Genomic DNA, 21,220 nt, shown 5'->3' with positions numbered 1-21,220 from the left:
AATATCACTTTTTTCAAAAATAAATATTCCTCTTTCCATTTTTTTTCATTCAAAGGTAACAAAATATTTATATGATTTAAAAAAGAATTAACGATGAAAAATATTCTGTTTCATTCTTATAATTGGATGTATAAATTGGAAAAAAAACATGGTTTTTGTTTTTAAATCGAGAAAAATGTTTTACAAAAATAAACTATTTAACAGAGAATGTATTTTTAGACGAATTTCACAAAAATTATTTTCATCGTAAATTATTAATAATTTAAAACTTTTTTTCTAATAATTTAAAATTGGATTCTTGTAAAAAACTTTTTAATAATTTAAAATCGGATTCTGTAAAAAAAATTTTAATAATTTAAAATCGAATAAAATTTTTTCTTTTGAAAAATAGATTATTAAATAAAATTAAAAATTAAAAATTCAAAGAATGAAATATTATTATTTTCATTATCTTTTTTGTTTTAAAATTCCCAGACGTTTTGATGATAGTCTTTTGTCTTTTCTGTTCACTGTCGTTAACCAAAAAAAAAACGAAAAAAAAAATTCAAGTCAAAATTTAAATTATTTTTTATCTAATTAATATTTATCAAAATTCCCTTTCATTTGGATCAAAAATGGTGAGATTGTTTACCTAATTGTACTATTTTTAATTAAAAAACACTTTGTAAATAATTAATAATAATTATTATTTTTCCAATTGCAAATGAAACGAAAATGTAAACAAATTTATTTGTATCATTAATTACTAATTACTAATTAATAGTTATTTATTAATAATATTTATTATTAATTGCACTTATTAATAACTTATTGCAATTAAATTTTGCACAACTTTGGAATTTTGCAAAAATTAAATACGAAAGAAATGTTTTATAATTGTTCCTAAAGATTCGAACTTTTAAATGAACGACGATTTTTTTTCAATATTACCTGAAAATTTAAATAATAAAAAAATATTTTTTGACAATTTAGAAATTTAATTCCTCGTTACAAATGTTTAAATTTATTTTAGTAATTTTTGAAAATATTTTAATAGTAAAAAATATTCGTTCACTTGAACTTTCGAAACTTTAGTAAAATTTATAATTTTTATTTATAATTTTTATTTATAATTTATATTTTATAATTTATAATTTTAAAATCAAAAAGAGTTATTTTTGATGATAAAAAATGTATTTTTCAATTAAAAATAATTATTTTCAGTTTCCACTTTCCCCACAACAAAAAGACGAAAATAATCCATTTCAAAGTGGTTCAACATTTTTATCACCAACTTCATCCTTAAATCAAAAAATATCACTCGAATCAAATGGAATTTCAAAAATATCAAACGACTCACAATCAAGATCAGTTGAATCGACATCAAATGCAAGTTCATTGTCCTTATCTGCTTTTCAATTATTAGACGAAACAAAACAAAATGACAGTGAACAAAAACTAATAAATTTAAATTTACAATCGGACACGGAACTGTCGAGGGAAATTAATGTTTTAGAGCAACAAAATGACAACATCAACAACAACAGCAATAATAATAATACCAACAACATCAATAAATCTGATGATGTTGATGTTGAAAGTGCCGCTGGATCAAATCTAATTATTGCCGATGAAAGTGTATTGAAATTGGCACGCGCTTTAAATATCGCAAAACGTTTTCAAAATGAAAATAAAGTTCTTTGGCAGCAAATAACACGATTGAAGAATTTAATAAATGAAAAGGATTTAGAAATAAAACGTATTAAAATGCATTCGAAGAAGGAGGCAAGTCAAGATGAGGTGAAAATTCTCAAAGATAAATTAACAATTTTAGAACAAGAACAAACGAACATGAGTCAGAATCTTCGAAAGAGTGAAAAACTCTGTAGGGAATATGAAAGAGATCTCGATGGTTTGGAGAAAAATTTGGAATTCGCCGAGCAGCGAAGGTAATTTTTTTCCATAGCAAAAAAAATTCTTTCTTCTTTTTGAAATCTCTTCTCTCTAAGAACCACTTATTTTTAATCAATCATAATTATTTTTAAAAATTTCAATAGTATTTAGGAGAATTCGATTTTTTTCATAAATTATAAAATTCTTTGTTTTTGAGAATAATTTGCAACGCTTTAAAAAATTTTATTACAATTTATAGAAATTTTTTTTATTTTAACTATTAGCGAATGCAAATTTCCCGCAAATTGTAAAAAAAAGTGTAGTAAATTTCGTCACTAACTTCAGGGACCTTTTAAAAAACATTGCAAACATCAGCAATCATATATATATAACTAATCTTTGAAAAATAAAAAAATTCCGATTATAGAAAAAGTTTGAAGACAAATTGCATATGTAAGAGCGAATCATCGAGACAAAACTTCAATTTTGGAGCGATGCCAGAGAAAGATAACGAGGATCAAGAATCGGAATGTGAAAATCAAGAAGATATTGCTGAAGGGCCAAGTTGTTTGCTACAACAAAAAGGAAATAAAATTGAGAACCCGAATAATGATAAAGGAGAAAATTCATCATTATTACTGAAACGTCACACTTCTTATGAAAAATCAAGATCTGGACATACACTCAGAAATTCACGACTTCGTAAAGAAGTTAAGAATAACAAAAGTTTCGAAAGATAAAAAAAAATCAGATTCAACACAATTTTTATGTAATATCTTTTCGTTTCATTCAAGCAACTTTCATAAAACTTGAAATTATTATTTTCAACATTATCAACTTAAATTGAAAATCTTCAATTTTTGCAATGATTGAAAATATTTTACTTCATTTGTTTCTTCAGTAGTACGCAGTTTTTTCTTCTATTAAAATAATTTTCTACCAACATGGACTTTATTTTTCTCTTGAAAAATTTTCAAAAATCCCCTAAAGATCCTAATTCACAATTATCTTTAAGGTATAAAATTAATACCATAGAGAATAAAAAATTGATAACAAAAATTTGTTCTAAATTATGATTTGATCCACATTTTTTGGTTGTAATTTGTTGCAATTTGAAACATTCAAGTTAAGAGTGTCCACTACTAATTTAATATTATCAAATTGCAACAAACTGATATCAAAAATCTGGATCAAAGTATAAATTAATCCAAATTTTTTATATCAATTTGATACTTTCTAGAAAACTGTGATTACACTGTTAAGTATCAAATTGCAAACAAATTGATACAAAAATGTGGATCAAATAAAAAATTGATCTAAATTTTTTGTATCAATTTGATACTTATTTCAAGAAAACAGTGTACAAAAAAGTAGAAAAAGTTTTCATTAATGTAAATGTTTTTCATAAGTAAATATCTCAAAAACAAAAAACTGAATAATCAAAATATTGAAAATTAAAGAAAATTACTTAAAAAATAGAAGGTTAAAACTTTAAGTAAAAAAGAAGACCTATTTTTTTTTAAACAATAGTTTTTTAAAGACCTACAAATACACGAATGTAATGAATACTTTTTGAACGAAAAAAAGCATGCGTTCTGTATAAGCTTGGGTCAAAAAAAGCATGAAAGTCAGAGGTCATGGTATTGATTTTTATACTGGAGGGGAAAGGGGGTAAAAGTACCGATTACTGTCGCTAATCAGCACTCCATGTGGATGCTGGAAGCAATCAATTTGTGCAAAAATTTATAGTTGTACACAGAGAGAAAATTATATTAAATTTTGTAAAAGTATTTCACAATTTCGGGGGAAAAAATGCGACAATAAAGCAAAAATTTGATATATAAAAAAAACTTTAAAAAAAACTTAACTTCAGAAGCATAAATATTTGTTTACATTACTTGAAGCTTATGAGCTTCAAGTACTTTTTTTAGTTTTTGAAAGCTATACAGAAACTATTGTGGATCATACATTTAATATTATAATTATAACCATTTTTTTAAGAATGAAAATAATTTCTTACCACCTTGAAATGTTTACTTTCACTCGTCATAAATAGAAAGTTACCTGAAACAAAAATAAGATTAATTTAACAATTAATTTTTACAAATTTACTCTTCTATTAAAATTAAAGAAAAAATCTAAAAATGATAAATTGGAATTCATTAAAGGATTTTTTTAGTGAAATAAGTGTAATTAGTAACTTATTTCTAAAAATAGTTATATGCAGACTTCGCGCTAGATAATTAATTTTAAAAAAGTAGCAAAAAGTAGCTTTCAAAAACTAAAAAAAGTAGCTATCGAAAAATTAAACTTGACTAAAAAAAAACTCGTTTTAGACACTTCACAAAACTGACAAAAATTCCATTCTATATTTTATTTTCCAGACTTTTTCCTAATTTTCAGAAAAAATATAATTTATCCTACTTCTTTTTTATTCTAATGCTAATAAATTGAATTCCTGCAACGAATTTTATTATTCATGAAAGAATTTAAATATTTTTCAAAAAATTGATTTCTTTCGAACAATTTTATTAAAATATTTGAAAATAATTAAATACCTGTGAAAATTTTTAATATTTTTGTAAATTAATTGATTTTTTCGAGGAATTGAAATTAAATTTGATTGCTTTCAAACAATTTTCTTAAAATATTTGAAATTAATTGAATTCCTGTGAAAAATTCTATTTTTTTTTGTAAATAATTAAATTCTTCCAAAGAATTAAAAAAAAACATTTTTTTGAAATAATTGATTTTTTCGAGGAATTGAAATTAAATTTTTTAAAATAATTACATTTTTCGAGCAATTCCTGGAAAGTTGTATTATAAATAATAGAAATCCTGTGATGAATTTTATTATTTATGAAAATAATTTTTATTATTTATGAAAATAATTGAATAATTGCTAAGAGAATTTTATTATTATTTTCAAAAATAATTGAATTCCGGAGAAAAATTTTATTTTATGAAAATAATTGAATAATTGCTAAGAATTTTTTTATGATTTTCAAAAATAATTGAATTCCGGAGAAGAATATTTTATTATTTATTCGAAAATAATTGAATTATTGCGAAAAATTTTATTAAAATGTTTAAAAAGAATTGAATTTCTGTGAAGAAGTTTGTTACTGTTGTGAAAATAATTGAATTCTTATTCACAAGAATTTTATAAACATTGTTTTCAATAATTTACGAAAATAATTGAATTTTTCGATTAATTAATTTAAAATGTCATTAAAAATAATTTAAATTCTTCGATGAGTTTCATTATTTATGAAAATAATTGAATTCTTGCTTAGAATTTTATCAAAAAAATTTTTATTAAATAATATTGTATTTTCATGAAAAATGTTATTATTAGTAAAAGTAATTAAAGTACTTTAAAGAATTGTATAAAAACTTTGTTAAATAATTGATTTTTTCGATTTTTTTTTTAAATTGCTATTCTAAATTAATTGAATTCCTGTAGAATTTTTCTTATGAACTGGAAAAATTGGCAAAAGCGTGAGTCCATGATAGAAGCAAAAAAAAAAAAAAGTTAAAATTTCGCAGTGAACTTTAACTCATCCAATTTCGACAATTTTTTTAGCAAAACATATCGTTTTTAGAAGTTTTTCGTTATCGAAAAATTCACTTCACTGGAAAATTTTTCGCCTGAATGGGGTTCAAATATATTTTGGAGGGGTTTTTAAAGTGAAAGGTGGAAGTAAAATACGACTAAAAGTATAGGAGATGAGTCAGAGAAAATTGAGAGTAAAAAAAGGGATGATATAGCGAAGAGTGAACGAAACCTAGACAGAGATGAGAGAGAGGGAGAGAGAGAGAGAGAAAGTAAACCACGACGAGTTGAAGATTGACATGAAAAGAGAAACCAAAATTGGTTTGAGGCTCTTTCCATTTATTTTCGCTACCCCCTTCATAGCCCTTATATTTCAAGTATGTAGGAGAAAATAGAGAGAAAGAGAGAGAAACTCTCCTTATATTCCAATGGCGTCGTCGTCGCCATGGAATTTCGCATTTCTAACTCTTCTTGAAAAAGAAAACCTTCTTCTTCTTCTTCTTCTTCTTTTTTTTATTTCTTTCCCCACCAAACGAAACACATCTTTTCCTTTTCCCTCCTTCTCCACTCTCATTCGCATTCTTCCCCGAAGCAAGTGAGACACGAATGCACTTTATATCGACGAGGAGCTTTTTCCACGCGGAAATTTATCTTTGAAGGAAAAACGTCGGTATAAATGAAAATTGCTTCCTTTTTTTGCATTAAGAAAGAAGATATAATTGGATTCAGGCAAAAAAAAATCCCACTTTCTATGGCGCAAGTTATACGAAAAAAAAAAGTTCTAATTAATTACGAAGGGATATAACAAATCTTCGTGCTGAAAATTATGATTCAATTATAATTTCACAAGAGAGGGATCTTAAAGAATAGTTAAAGTATTCTGGAAACAATTATCTTACTAATAAAATTTTTATTATTTTAGAAAAAAGTGCATTTTTGCTACTGTTCAATAAATATTTCTATAAATATTTCCAAATATCGAAAAGTATATAAGAAAAAGAAGTAAAAGGAAGAAAAAAATTGAAAGACAAATTCATAAAATCATATGCTTGCGGGAGTAGGAAATTGAAATGCACACATACAAGTAGTAACACGTTGGTTATGGTCAGCCATTCATTCAATTGGTCAGACAAGCGAGAAATTAATCCGTCACACTTCATCGACCGCAGGATGAATTTTTCTACATAAACTAAATCTCACCGAAACTCTCTGTATGCAATCAAATATTAAACAACTCGTTACAATTCAACACTCGATTAATATTAAAATTCGTTACTTTCATTTATTTCTAATAGCAACGGATAGGAATTAACCTACGGAAGTTCTAGTAACATCCTGAAATTAGGATTTAGGATATCCGGGAATGTTTTTATTTTAAGATATCCCACGACATTCCTCGGACGTCATACGGAATTTGCGAACCTATTTCGAGCCCTGCTTTAAGATCCAAATGCTGCTCAGGATATTAAATATTCAAAATTCTAAGGAAATCCTAAGAGACTAGATCCTAGTCCGGAATCTATGCAACCAAACCCAATTACTAAAAATTTAGAAATTTATTTAAAAATTCAACAAAAAATATTATGGTTTTTAAAAAATATGGTACAATTCTCATATTTATGCGTGGAGAGAGAAAGAGAGAAAGGAAGTAGAAAAGGAGAAAGCCCGGAAGGGTGACAAAGCGTCGAACAAGTATATACTACATTCGTATATTGGAATGGGGAGTTTCTGGGAATAGTCTCGTGTTACGTCTTGATTAAATGGTGGTTTACACCCTCGGGCTGATGTTCACCCTAGCAAAATCCTGTAAAATCAGGGCTTCAAGTTCGAACTTGTCTTCAAAGACCCTTGTTTACAGACTAAACCATTTGAAATCAAGGGTGGAAAACATGCACGTGCTTTTACATAACTCTGATTTTAATAAAAAAAAGCGAGAAAAAAATCAACTTCAAAAGAGCAAAACTTCTTACTTTCATATGCGTATTATTGCAAATTCAATATTGTCCCAAGTATTAGCACAAGTAACTCATAAGCTTGCTGCAAGCCTGCTGCAAACCTGCTGCAAACCTGCTGCAAGCTTTCTCTGTAAACTTACCAACAGGGTTGCCACAAAAATTTAATTTTCTTTTCCCCTGATTTTCAGACTTTGACTTTTTCCCTGAGCATAATTTTATAGATTCACTCTAAAAATGATTATTTATAAAGAAAGAATTTCATTTTTATATAATGATAATATCACTATTCTATTAAAATTGATTGTGGGTCAAAATGCGACATACAATAAAACCACAATAACCGCAACTAACAAGTTATTTTTACCTCACTAAAACTAGTTCTCATTCCGGAAGTATCAATAACATTGTTTATTTACAAAAACAAAAAAATCACCGCAAATAATATTCTATGATAAATAAACTTTCATACCAATATTTCATTACAAATAATAAAGTATCATTGCAAATCTGCTGTCCGAAGTAAAAAAACCTACTATTGCAGCATTTACCGTAAGGTCGGAATTCGTTTAAAAGTGAACTTCGATGACCTTACGGAAAATGCGACTACTTTGTTTTTACTTTGGACAGCAAAACTGCAGTTTTGCTATCTAATAGTTTTATAAATTTTATTGTTTTATATGTAAAATAATAAAATAAAATTTATAAAATTTATAAAACTGTAAAATAAGTCAGATATGCAATATCAGGTTTCAGTGATAGTTGGTTATAAATTGGCCGAAAGGGATATAGATGTGAATGACATTTTTGGTCCGGGGGGCAAACTGTGTGCAAAGGGGGACCACCATATGCAGGTTTATTGCGCGAGGCTAGAACAATTTGTATGACATTGCCAACCTAAAGGGAAATCATGTATCTGATACAGTGTGTCTTGATGTATAGCAAGAGGGAGGTGATAATTGTTCATACTACGTATAAACACACAAACACAAACACACGTGCACTACACTTGTAATTGTTAATTTGCTTCATGGCATAGTACCCTATAATTATCAACTTGATTATTATTAACACAATATTATTCCTTTAAATATATTCCTTACAGCACAATTTTACAACTATTTAATTACTAGATTCATCACTTAAAAGCTATTTTTACGTTTGTTTATTGTTAGAAATATTTATAAACATACTACCTCATTAGTAAATATGCACTAATTGATCTATTATGCAATAGATGATTTTACTGTACATAGTACAGTAATCAGAATTTTTGCTAAGGAGAATCAGAATTAAAACTAATTACAATTTTTGTTTCGGAATCACAATCAAAAGTGCTTTAGAATTCACTATCCGGATTTTCAGAATATCTTACGAATGTCTAGCGGTTTCCGCAGAAATTAGAATATCCGTAAGATCTAAGAATAGTAAGTAAGAACTACAGACATTCAAACTTTCGGAAACTTTCAGAATTTTGGGGAACTTCCTAATATATTCTGAAATCTCTTTAGTGCTGTAGGAACACACATCTTTCATTATTAAGGTTTCAAAATCAAAATTTGGTTTTAAAAATCAAAACTCTCAGTTTTTACAAACAAAAAACCCATTTTTCAACATAGTTCCAATTAAAATTCCAAATTCTCGCTTTCATTAATAAACAAAAATTTCCAATTATAACAATTATAGAATTTAAATAATTAAATGCATTTTGAGTGAAGTGTATACTATTATTATCATCGGATTAGTGAGCAGATTAGAAGGTGGAACAAGAGGCTCATGATGGAATTACCTTGCAAATTGCATGTTGATGAAGATACGGCAATGCTTCTTGATCGATTTGTCACGGACAATAATAATGGCGTGGCGGATAATGAAAAAGATTTGGATTTTGGAACAACTTGTTTTTGCACACAATAACTGCGAGCGCGTCGCCGAAAAAGTGGCGAGTCTAAAAATGTATCGTCGTACTGTGGCATTATTTCACTGGCACATTTTCTTTTTTATCTTCACAATATAAACACTTTTGTCGATTTGGTAAAACTAGTATAATTATTTATTCTCATTTCAAAAACATTGTCACTTCTTTTTTGTACATATTTCACGCTCTAATTTTTTAAATTCAAGACACTCTTTTTATTTCCCTTTTTCTAAGGATATCAAATTGAGGCAAAAGGCAAAATTGTTGCGATGCAACAAATTGCCTCAATTTGATATTCTTAGAAAAAGATAAGGAAGTGAAAAATGTAGAATAGTGTTTGTATCATTAATTAATGGGGTGTAATTAAAAATACGATTTTGACTTGATTCTTGCTTTTGTTTTCAGCAATAATGATTCGAGTGCTTTTTAAATGCTGATATGAAAAGTATCTGAAGTCTATTGTGATGATAGTGTTAAGTTTAACGATCGTAAAAAGCATAAGAAAATGAATAAAACATTTACTAGATACAAAATAAAGGAGACCATAAAATGCCACGAGTCGTTAATGTCGAGAAGACTGCACATGTTCGAAAGTGAATTTTGTCGAAATTCATCTATAGTAAAACTTGAAATTAAACTAAAAATATTGTACAGACTTCAGGACCAAAATCATAATCCAAATTTAAATTTTAGGCAATCCTATCAGTAAACGAAAAAGCATGAAACATTCGGATTGAAACTATTTTAATGTAAACGGACTTTGTATCATGAAACAAATAGTACATAAATGATCATTGATCATGAAGATCGTGATCATTTAACCCAAAGATCACCTAAAAATATTCTTCAACAGGGAACGGAAAGAGAAAAATCACAAAAGTAAAGAAGCACAAAAAGTAAAAGATTAATAAAAACATGAAAAGAAATCACATCTTGAGAAAAGAAAAGTTTTTCTATTCAGATCACACCCCTAAGGAATTTTTGACAAATTCATCACAAGATTTTTCACAACTAACAACAATAAAAAGACCGACACACGAACTAAACACGTGCAGTATCTGACGAGATCTGAGCTTGGAGATTTGTGTGATAGAGAGAGAGAAAGAGAGGAAGGAAGGAAGGTGAGTCGTGAAACTAGCCCAGAGGGATTATATTATCTCTCCAATATGACGAAAGAGATGGTCTTCGATCGAAAAGTGCCAAGAATGGACATCAAGTAAATTTTCACACACGACAAATGCACACACAAGGTTGAATTTTAGTGCCTTGTAGGTCAAACGATTTGCGATAACTGGAGCGAAAATTTGGTTATACCTTTCACTTCACACCCCTCAGCCATCTATATAGTTTTAGATCGCATTACTATATATGTTTTTCCCTGTTTGCTTCAATCTTTTTTTTAACATTATTTTATGTGTGTATAATAAAGGCACGGCGCGATATAAACGCCAGAATGAACACACATGATAGTGATCGAACACCTTACGTAGATCCTTATAATCCTCAAATTGAAACTTTGATCCTATTGAAGACTTTGCTTCATCGAGTCTATTAATGCTTCAGCTAACTTTCATTATTATTAATCCATAAAATTGTAGCCTTAAAAAAAGAGAATACAACATCCCTTCCTTTGAACAAATCTCTCTTAAAACGTTAGTAAAAAAAAACTAGTAAAAAGCTACTATTCAGAATAAAAATGGCATTAAAAAAATCTCTTTTTGCAAAAGAGAGGAGTATCAAGAGGAAAAGAAGAAAAATTGGTATATTGATAATGGAAAATTGAATGCAGAGGAAAAACGGTACATCATTGACACTGGTTTTTCTTTCTTTTTTTTATAGATAAATGACAATTAACGTCGGTGAACTTGCGACCTAGATTCATTCTCGACTTCCTGTCGCGATGGAGTAGCCCCAGGGATTTTGGTATTTTAGGAATAGGAATATACTTTGGAGAGAGTGAAGCGAACTCACAAGTCTAAGTCAGCTTCATTTATGTCGCCTGTATATTCCAATAGACATGTATATTTAACATGTCTTGCATATGAACTTCCATGAATAAATCCTGCTTTTATATGTACCTATTTTTATCATCGATATAAAGCTCCAAACTTTGCAAACCACTTTCTAAAGCAAGAAACAATTCCTCTTTGCTTCCTCTCAAAAGAAAGCCTTATAATAATGTCGATTTTCGAATTACTAAAAAATCAGACAGAAGGATTTTTAAAAATATCTAAAAATAAATTATTTTCAGCAATTTTGCAATTTTTGAAAAAAACCGATTTTTGTATTTTTTAAAATAACTTTTTTCTTTATTAAAATTTTCATTAATTCTTGTCTGATAGCGTACGGATTGGGGTGCTACTACCTAAATGTTCGAATAAAATTTTCTATTCTTCAGGATGTTGTTCAGCAACATTCTAGCTACAACTCAGATGATTACCGGATGATAAAACATTATTAAAATGAGAGAAAATAAACTTAAACTTCATTTTTCCCTAATTTTGATTGTCTGATAGCGTTCGGATTGAAGTGCTACTACTTAAAAGTTCTAATAAAATTTTCCATTCTTCAGAATGTTGTTCAGCAACATCCTAGTTACAACTCTGGTGATTACCGGATGATAAAAAATTATTAGAATGAGAGAAAATATATTTTTTAACAAGTTTCGAATTTTAACAAAATATAAAAAAAAATCGTCGTTCATTTGAACGGTCGAAACTTTAGGAACATTACTAATAAACAAAAACAATAATAAGAATAAAAAGAAGAAGAATTGTTATTATTATTATTACTATATTTTTTAATATTAATAATAGTTCCTAGTTTGATTCAATTGACTGGTAAAATTAATAAAAGTTTAGTAATGAAAAAAGAAAAACATCGGGAAATAAAAAAAATGGACTACAATTTATTTTTACTTTATTAAAATGTTTAATAGTGCATATGTATATATGTTATGCGATATAGCAATTTTGATTTATTGCAGGATGTAATTCATAACAGTAGAAGCGACTATCAAATCAATTTATGGAGTACTGTTCCCATCGATTCAAAAAGAGACACACAATTCACCTAATGGACGATCAAGGCCCGATTATTTAACTCGAAACTTACGTCTAGTGTGTGTTATAAAAAACAATTTATTTATTTATTTAAAGAAATAGACCGGATAATGTTAAAATAATGATAATTATTATTATTATTACTATTAGTACTATTATTCTCTCTAAATTTAAACTATTATTATTGTTATTATTATTATTATTTTTAATATTATTATTACTATTATTATTATCACTATTTTTACACAATGCAAAAGTAAGTCTTGTTTTAAGCCTGACTTTGACTAAAACAGCTTACATTAGTCGAAATATTGACTAAATTTCTGATTAAAAAATTGATTTTAAGACCTACAATTGTCTTATTTTGAATTTTATTATTTTATTTTTGTTTTAATTATTTTTACAATAACATTTTTTGCATATTATCAGTTATAAAAAAAGTTTTTTCGGGATAAAATGAATTTCTCCACCTGAGAACGCCAAGGTCGCCACTAGGTGGCGAGGAATCTGATTTTATCAATTGAACTGCCGTCTAACGGTGACCTTGGCGTTCGCAGGTGGAGATTTTTTTGTCCCCCATAATTATTTTTAGAGCTTCTTAAAATTAATTTCTAGAAGAAATTAATTTAAAATCTCGGTTTTAAAATTATCTTTTCTTTAAATTTTTAAATTATAGTGGTATTTTTAACGAAATAAACAATTTATTTATAAAAATTGTATCTATAAATAGTTGAATGAGGTGACGAAAAAAGTTTTAAACATTATAAATAGTCGCGTGAGTCCGAGGCCTGCTATTATTATTATTATTATTATTTACTTTTCGCTTTATTTATTTAGTTTATTAACGGGACAGGTCCTGTCTTTTTTGATAAAATTTTTTTTTATAAAATACAGTGTAGGCAAAATATTATATATAAAACAAATACTATTCCAAAAAAGGGAATATTTCCTGCATAAAAAAATTGATTGTATTCACCAAGAAAAGAATATGATTTTCAATATACATATATATGTATATTTGAATTTTATACGACGCATTCGTAAATCACGCAACGCTGAACAATATAAAAGAGAGAAAAGAAATATTTCTTTTGCGCGAGTTCTACCACGGTTTATGATCACAAATCTACTCTGTATCATATTTTATGATACTTTTGTTTTTCAGGATGCACCTGGAAATATAAAACCTTCAACGTTTTATATGTATATATCTTTTGTTAAAATTTAGTCATTAATATATCAAACGAAGACCATTTTGTGTATATAGACACAATGCAAACAACAAAATACTATTTAAAAAAAAAATTGTTAAATCTACGTGGTTAATAATATATTGTAAAATATTACAAATGTTTAAAATTTTTCACAAAATTTAAATGTTACTTTTTTAGGTACTTCTTTTAATTTTTTTAATAAAAAACAAAAATTATTTTTTAAATTAAAATAATTGATTCTCAACTAACTCTCTAAATTTGAATTTGTAAATTGTAACTGACTTTTTGCTTTTAAAATTAGTAAATTTTACTAATTAATTAGTATAAATTACTGTTTCTTAATTTACTAATTTGAATTTAAAGAGAAGTACCTAAGTGTTTAGTTTTAAGTTTTTTCTATTTTGTATAGTAAATTTATTATTATAATATAATAATAATTTAAAGATAATAATAATAATAATAATAATAATAATAATAATAATAATAATAATAATAATAATAATAATAATAATAATAATAATAATAAATTAAAATAGAAAAAAATTGCTTATTTGAACGTTTAAAACTTAAAATTACCAAATGACTAAAACTCTAAAAAAAATTGTAATTAAAAATGACAAAATAAAGAAAATAATATTTAAAAATTCTGCCAGTGATAAAAATTAATTTAAATTAAAATATACTTGATTTTATTATAACTTCACATTGCATACGAAAACTTTATTAAAAGTTTTACATAATTCGTCAACTTTGAAACACGCATTTTAAATTTTAGTCATAAAAAATAAAAAAGAATATAAAATCACTTAATGGAAAATAAGTTGTTATATGAAAACACTGGTATAACTGTAATTATATTGCAATATAATAATTTGAAACTATAATAGTATAAATATATTATATGCACTAAAACTAAACTAACTTAGTCGCGAATTAAAGCACAACTGGTTGACAAGAGGTGGAAAGACAGTAGTGCGTGAATCTCTCTGGTTTGGCACGTGAAAGAAGTCTTGTCTATTTTAATAATTTGAGGAAAACAGAGGCTAAATTTATATGTTTATAACCAGAAATAATCCATAATCAATCGATTTTATAAAAACAAACATTAAAATTAGATTATTACGTTATAATTCACTTTGAATTTTCAAATTAAGAGAAAATTAGTTAAGAATTTTCAAATTAATTAAGAAATTAGTTAACACTTCTCAAATTAATTAAGAAAATTATTTAACAATTTTCAAATTAATTAAGAAATTAGTTAACACTTTTCAAATTAATTAAGAAATTAGCTAACAACTTTCAAATTAATTAAGAATATATAAACCAATTAACATTTTTCAAATTAATTAAGAAATCAACTAACAATTTTCAAATTAAGATTAAACTAATTAACAATATTCAAATTAATTAAGAATAAACTAATTAACATTTTTCAAATTAATTAAGAATAAATTATTTAACAATTTTTAAATTAAATTAAATTTTTCCTATTTAAATATTATGTAAATTTCATAATCATTTCATTGCATTTTATTTCTTCTATATATTGGGACATTTACACCTACAGTCGAACCTGTCGAAATGAAACGCTACTTTTAAATTTTTTTTACAATCAATAATGTCCAACAAGAATTATTTTCATTTAGATAAATTATTTAGTTCCAAAATAATGTAAAAATATTACAAAATTAAATTACAAAACAATTTTTTTAAGGATTGTTTACTGTATTTTGTTTACTATTTTCAAAAAAAAAGGAAATAAATTATTTAATTTAATTTTTCAGTTTTTCTGTTAAAAAAAGAATTATATAACAGTTTTCTAATATATATATTTAGAGAAAAATATATGCGAAAACAGATGTCTGATATGGGATCTCAGGCTCCTTTGTTTCGTATTAAATTACTTAAAGTAACAATAATTAATCTTTCTTTCGCGTGTAATAAATAATTGTCTACTCGTGTGCTCTTCCCGCTGACTAAACTTCTCATTCATGGAGTTAAGTATCTCTCTTTATTTTATTATTTTTATCTAAACATAATTCTCAAGAAAAAATATTTTTCATTTTATAATTCATATTTCATTAGTTGATAACTAAAGAATTCTTTAATTTATATAACTAAATTATTAACTTAAATAACTAAAAAACCGTTTCAGTTTATAAAAAAATATTTTTAATTTATAACTTTCGTTGTAATAAAACGAAAAATTCAGCTAAAAATGTTGAAATTAATTTATAAAAAATTGTTTTAGTTTATAACTAAAGGAATTTTTTAATTTTTAATTTATAGAAAAATTCAAAAATAGATAAATTTAATAATAATATTTAATATTTAATAATAATAAATTTAATAATAATATTTTGAATGGAATGTAAAAATTTCATTCCAATTTATACACGGACTATGGGGTTAAATAATAATAAAGAGAAAAGGCATTCATTTGTTGTGTACATATAAAATAGCTTATAGAGACATCGTCACGACAAATGCATTGAACGTCAAAACAGTTGCATATTCATGCATCGTAACTTATAACGTTTTAGCATTCTCCAATTCAAAATTGTGTTTCTGGCACAAACTGTTTACAATTGATTGGAAATTGTTCTTTTTTTGTTAAAATTTCACAAAATTTGTACATTATTCACATTATTTCTTTAAAATTATTTTTGAACATAATTATTGTTTTCTTTAAAAATAAATTAAAAAAATTTTTTAAAAAAATTAAATAAAATTCAAAAATACTTTCAAATTATAGAAAATATTTTCTTATAAATTTTTTTGCATTTGCTACCAATTAAAAAAATTTCATTTCTTCCTTAATTTGGATTTTTTCTACCAGAAAGTATGTAAATTTTGAATATTAATATTGAAAAATTTCCATACAATAAAAAAATTTCGTATATAAAATTTCGAGCTTAAATAACATTCTATTGTTATTTTCTCAATATGGGAAATTACCTTGAAGATTACTATATTTCTTTTCTATTTTCTATATTATTATTATTCATTATTTTTAGAATTATTATTATTATTTTATTGTAATAATTATTTGTGTAATTTTAAATAAATAATTGATCCTGAGTTTGGTCCTTACATAATTATTTAAATAAATAAATAAAATCCAATTCAATTCAATTTAAATAAATTAAATTAAATAATTGGTGCAGATTTTTGTCCTTAAATAAATTTAAATAAATAAAATAAGAATAAAAAATAAAAAAAGAATAAAAAAAGGAAAATCGATAAAAAATTGTCTATTAGAGGAAGAAAGTGACACTAATGGCACCCCGCATCATATCTGACGCAAGTAATTACTTTTAATTCGAGTTGATTTGTCAGTGGACAAAATCATATATAGAGTTGCTTTCGTGGTCTCTCATTTTCCCGTGCAGAAATTTTGACCGGGGCCAGATCGGGGCCAGATCGGGACAAACCGGGCCCCGATCTGGCAACCCGACCTGGCCCCGGTCTGGTTGAAACACTAAAACCGACCGGGGCCATGGCACTTTGCCCGATCTGTCCGCCCTGTCGGGACCCGGTCGGGGCCATGGGATTTCCCCCGATCTTTTCGCTACCCAGGTAGAATTCCAATACTGACTGCATTTTATTATATTAAAGCTTGTTATTTGATTATTAAAGAATGGGGAGTATTTACTTCAATATTAATAATTATTATTATTTTTGTAGTAAATAAACTTTTATGAATGTCATTAAAAATGTAAATAATTATTAGAATTGCTTTTATTGAACTAAGTTTTTAAAAAAAATATTTTTCTTATTTTCTTTCATTAATTTAGACAGACTATCTTATTTAAATTAATGCCTAATTTATTATTATTATTGTTAATAATTATTTAAACCTATACTTTATGTAACATTATTAAGAATTATACACAAAACACTTAAAACTAAGACGGAAAAATATCGCACGCACGGGGGATCGAACCCTAGACCTCGAGGACGCAAGTCAAATACACATACCGCAAAGCCACGCAAGCTTGGAAGCGACCTCGCTTAAACTTCCTTTTGAATCATGGGACCGTTATATACAGTATTATCATAATAAATTGACTGTATCATATTTATTTATAGAAAAATTATTAAAAATGTATGTTATATATATATATATAAATTAATATGTTTATCATAATAATATGGTAAAAATTATTAATTTAATTATTTATTCTCTATTATTTATAATTTAACTATTTTTTAAAATAATAAAAAAATTTTTATTATTAATAATTCACAATAATACTAAAAATTATTAATTAATAATAATTTATTTTTTTGCCTTAAACATGGAATTTCAATTTAAGTGTGAAAAATAATTGGTGCGTTTGTCCTATTGTTTTAAATTAAAGGAGAATAAATTCCTAAGACATCCCTCGAGGCCAATTTTTGAGTTTTTAATTGTTTATAATTTTTATTTTCAAATTTCAATCAAAGTTAACAAATTAACACAATTTTTTAAAAACGGACGTTTATTTTCTTATTCCGTTACTGCACATGCTCTAAATCAGTTCAAATTAATCCAATATTACCAGCAGACAATTAAAAACCTATAAAGTAATATATTTCAATTGTCATAAACAACATTAATTAACAAATAGTTAACTTTGATTCCTCTCCAATAAAAAATATTAATATGTCTTTTTTCTTATAATATAACTTATTTAAATATTTAATATTATATATCCGTGGTCTTTTAACATTATCCAAATAAAAAAGTAAACGTGAAAAAAAAATTTTTGGTGGAAAGGAACAAAAATTAACTATTTGTTAATTAATATTATTTGTAACCATTTAAATAAGTTATTTTTTAAACAAAAAGGACACATATTTTTAAAATGAACTTAAATTAAAAAGTAGATGTGAAAAAAATTTTTTTGGTGGACAGGAACGTAAGTTACATAACTATTTATTATTTAATATATTGTTTATAACAATTTAAATAAGTTATTTTTTAATCAAAAAGGACAAATATTCTTTAAATAGACTTAAATTAAAAAGAAAATGTGAAAAAAAATTTTTAGTGGAATAGGAATCAATGTTAACTATTTGTTAATTAATATTGTTTATAACAATTTAAATAAGTTATTTTATAATCAAAAAGGACAAATATTCTTTAAATGAACTTAAATTAAAAAGAAAAGGTGAAAAAAACATTTTTTAGTGGAAAGAAATCAAAGTTAACTATTTGTTAATTAATACTGTTTATAACAATTGATATAAATTACTTTCTGTTTTATTAATTGTGTGGTGGTCATATTGTATTAATTTGAACTGATTCAGATCATATGCAGCAACGGAATAAGAAAATAAGCCTCCTTTTTTGAAAAATTGTATTAATTTGTTAACTTTGATTGAAAATAAAAATTATAAACAATTAAGAACTAAAAAATTGACCTTAAGGGATGTCTTAAGAATTTATTTGCCTTTAATTTAAAATAAAGAATACTGAAACCGGTTAAGAATTGTAGGCTGTAGACAGTTTTGAACAGTAAATTGTAAAAAAAATCCCATTGTGCGCTGTTTGTAGATCCTTGGGCAAACCCGGCCTGGTCCTGGTCGGGGCCACGAAGTCGGGGCCAGATCATGAAAACCCGACCGGGGCCAGGGCGGTAATCGGGAACAAAAGTGGCGATTTCTGCACGGGTTTTTTTAAAAGCAAACACTCTGCACTTTCCATATTTTTGTTGACAAACTATGTGAGTCGGGCTCGTTTAATTATGACGTGATTTTTACCCGCAGGATGTATACTTTATTATATGCTTTAGAGAGAGAAAAAGAAAAAAGAAAGACTACCGTATCATCTCAGATTTATTATTTATATAACGAAAAAAACATATTTACTCTTTATATTTTTTTCATCCTTTATACAAACGAATATAAAATAAAGAAAGAAAATAATTTTTCAAAAAGTAAACAATTATTTTAATTAGGTAATTAATTAACAATTTTCTATATTAATTATATTATTATTAGTCATTAATTTATTTATAAATTACAATATTAATTATATATTATTATTAATTCATTTATTTATCAATTAACAATTAAATTAAATTTTCGTTTTAAACTTTTTTAAATTATCTAATAAAAAATACTAGCTAATAAAAATAAAGCTAAAAAAAAGCTAATAAAAATAAAAAAAGTAATACAAAATTCCCCCCCAAACTAAAAGGATATATATTTAAACTATGTAAATTAAAAGTGTCTTTGGGAAAAGTACTTCGAGGTCTGGTTCTTATAAGTCATGGGAAAAATTTCTCGTTAGCCATGAGTGTTATATACATATACATGTATATTAAAAGAAACGATGAAAAATCGTCCAAATTCTCAGACGAATATTGCCTTTGGGTTATGCGAAGAAACGTTCGCTCGGTGAGTTTTTGAGAGAACAAGAAAAATAGAAAAAAAGAGAGAGAAAGAAGAAAATATATAGAGGAATTAGCTGGAAAACTGATGTCAACGTGACAGAAGACGGCTGTTTAAATGGGGTCAATAGTTTCGCGATATCGAAGCAAAGCACGACCTCTTAGAACTGTCAAGAGACCTCTCAAAAGCAAACTCATTAAATTCCCAACTAGTAGTTCATTGAAATAATTTCTATGCGACGGTATAAACCGCTATATACAGTAAGGGGGGTCCTCTCTCTCTCTCCCTCGGCCTTAAGGAATAATCCCTATAGTCAAATATGTCACGAATGTTATGTAAATTTTTCATTCAGAATGAAAAATTACAAGTATGTGCAGAATCACGATTTTGTCGGGAGGGATGCTTCTCTTTTTCCCCATTAAATTTATATTTTGTTCCTCAAAAAAAGAAAATGGAATTTTATTTATATTCCAAATATAAAGCAGTTATTTTTTTTATTTTAATTGTAAACAATTTTTTAAATTATTCGTTTATTTATTATTTTTATTATCTTTTTATTATATTTAAATTTATTTATTTAATTATTTTTTATTTTGTAATTATTAATAAATTAAAAGTAAGAAAAATTGAAAAACAAATTGTTTCACGTTGATAATTATAATAATTTATTGATGACAGTTTAAAAGAAAAATTTCAGAAAGAAACAAAAAAACACCAAACTCCTTGAATTGAATAAATAAAAACAATATTCGAGTTAAGAATATTGCTCAAGATGCATTATCTGTCCTTGTCTCTTTATATGTTCTGACCAAAAAAGGACCAAACTCTGGACCAAGTCCCAATTTCAACGCGACATGATTTCTTTTCTTCTTATTTTCCCCCTCAGATCGCAAAACAAAAAGTTATCGAAAGAAATATTGTTTAATTTTCATTTCGAATAAAGTTTCCATTCTCAAAGGAAAAAAATGTCAAAATTAAATATTATTATTAAGTATAAAGAAAGCATTTCACATCCTCTCAAAAAAATTATATTATTGGATCAATTATTGCATTTAAAAAGTCAATATTCTAAAACTGTCACATTCACTTGATGAAAGCATTTTTTATAATAACAAACCAGAGAGATTTACTGCAGGTGAATAATTTCCTCTTTCATCAAAATGGAATATTAAAGCCTTTATGAATTCAAACAGACAAAGTGGCTAGGAAAAGGAAACGAACTAATTAGAAAGCGAGAAAACAAGAACGATTTTGGTGCAGAAATA

General features: G+C 25.9%; 1 protein-coding gene across 5 annotated transcripts in view; it reads right to left on the bottom strand.

Annotated features, from left to right (window-relative positions):
* Positions 1-21,220, bottom strand: part of LOC122506972 (guanine nucleotide-releasing factor 2) — a 57,978-nt gene that overhangs the window by 35,734 nt on the left and 1,024 nt on the right. The window lies entirely within an intron of this gene.

This window comes from Leptopilina heterotoma, unplaced genomic scaffold (genome assembly GCF_015476425.1).
Source record: "Leptopilina heterotoma isolate Lh14 unplaced genomic scaffold, ASM1547642v1 Lhet_44, whole genome shotgun sequence".
Taxonomy (NCBI): Eukaryota; Metazoa; Arthropoda; class Insecta; order Hymenoptera; family Figitidae; genus Leptopilina; species Leptopilina heterotoma.
This window is presented reverse-complemented; position numbering and strand designations above follow the sequence as displayed.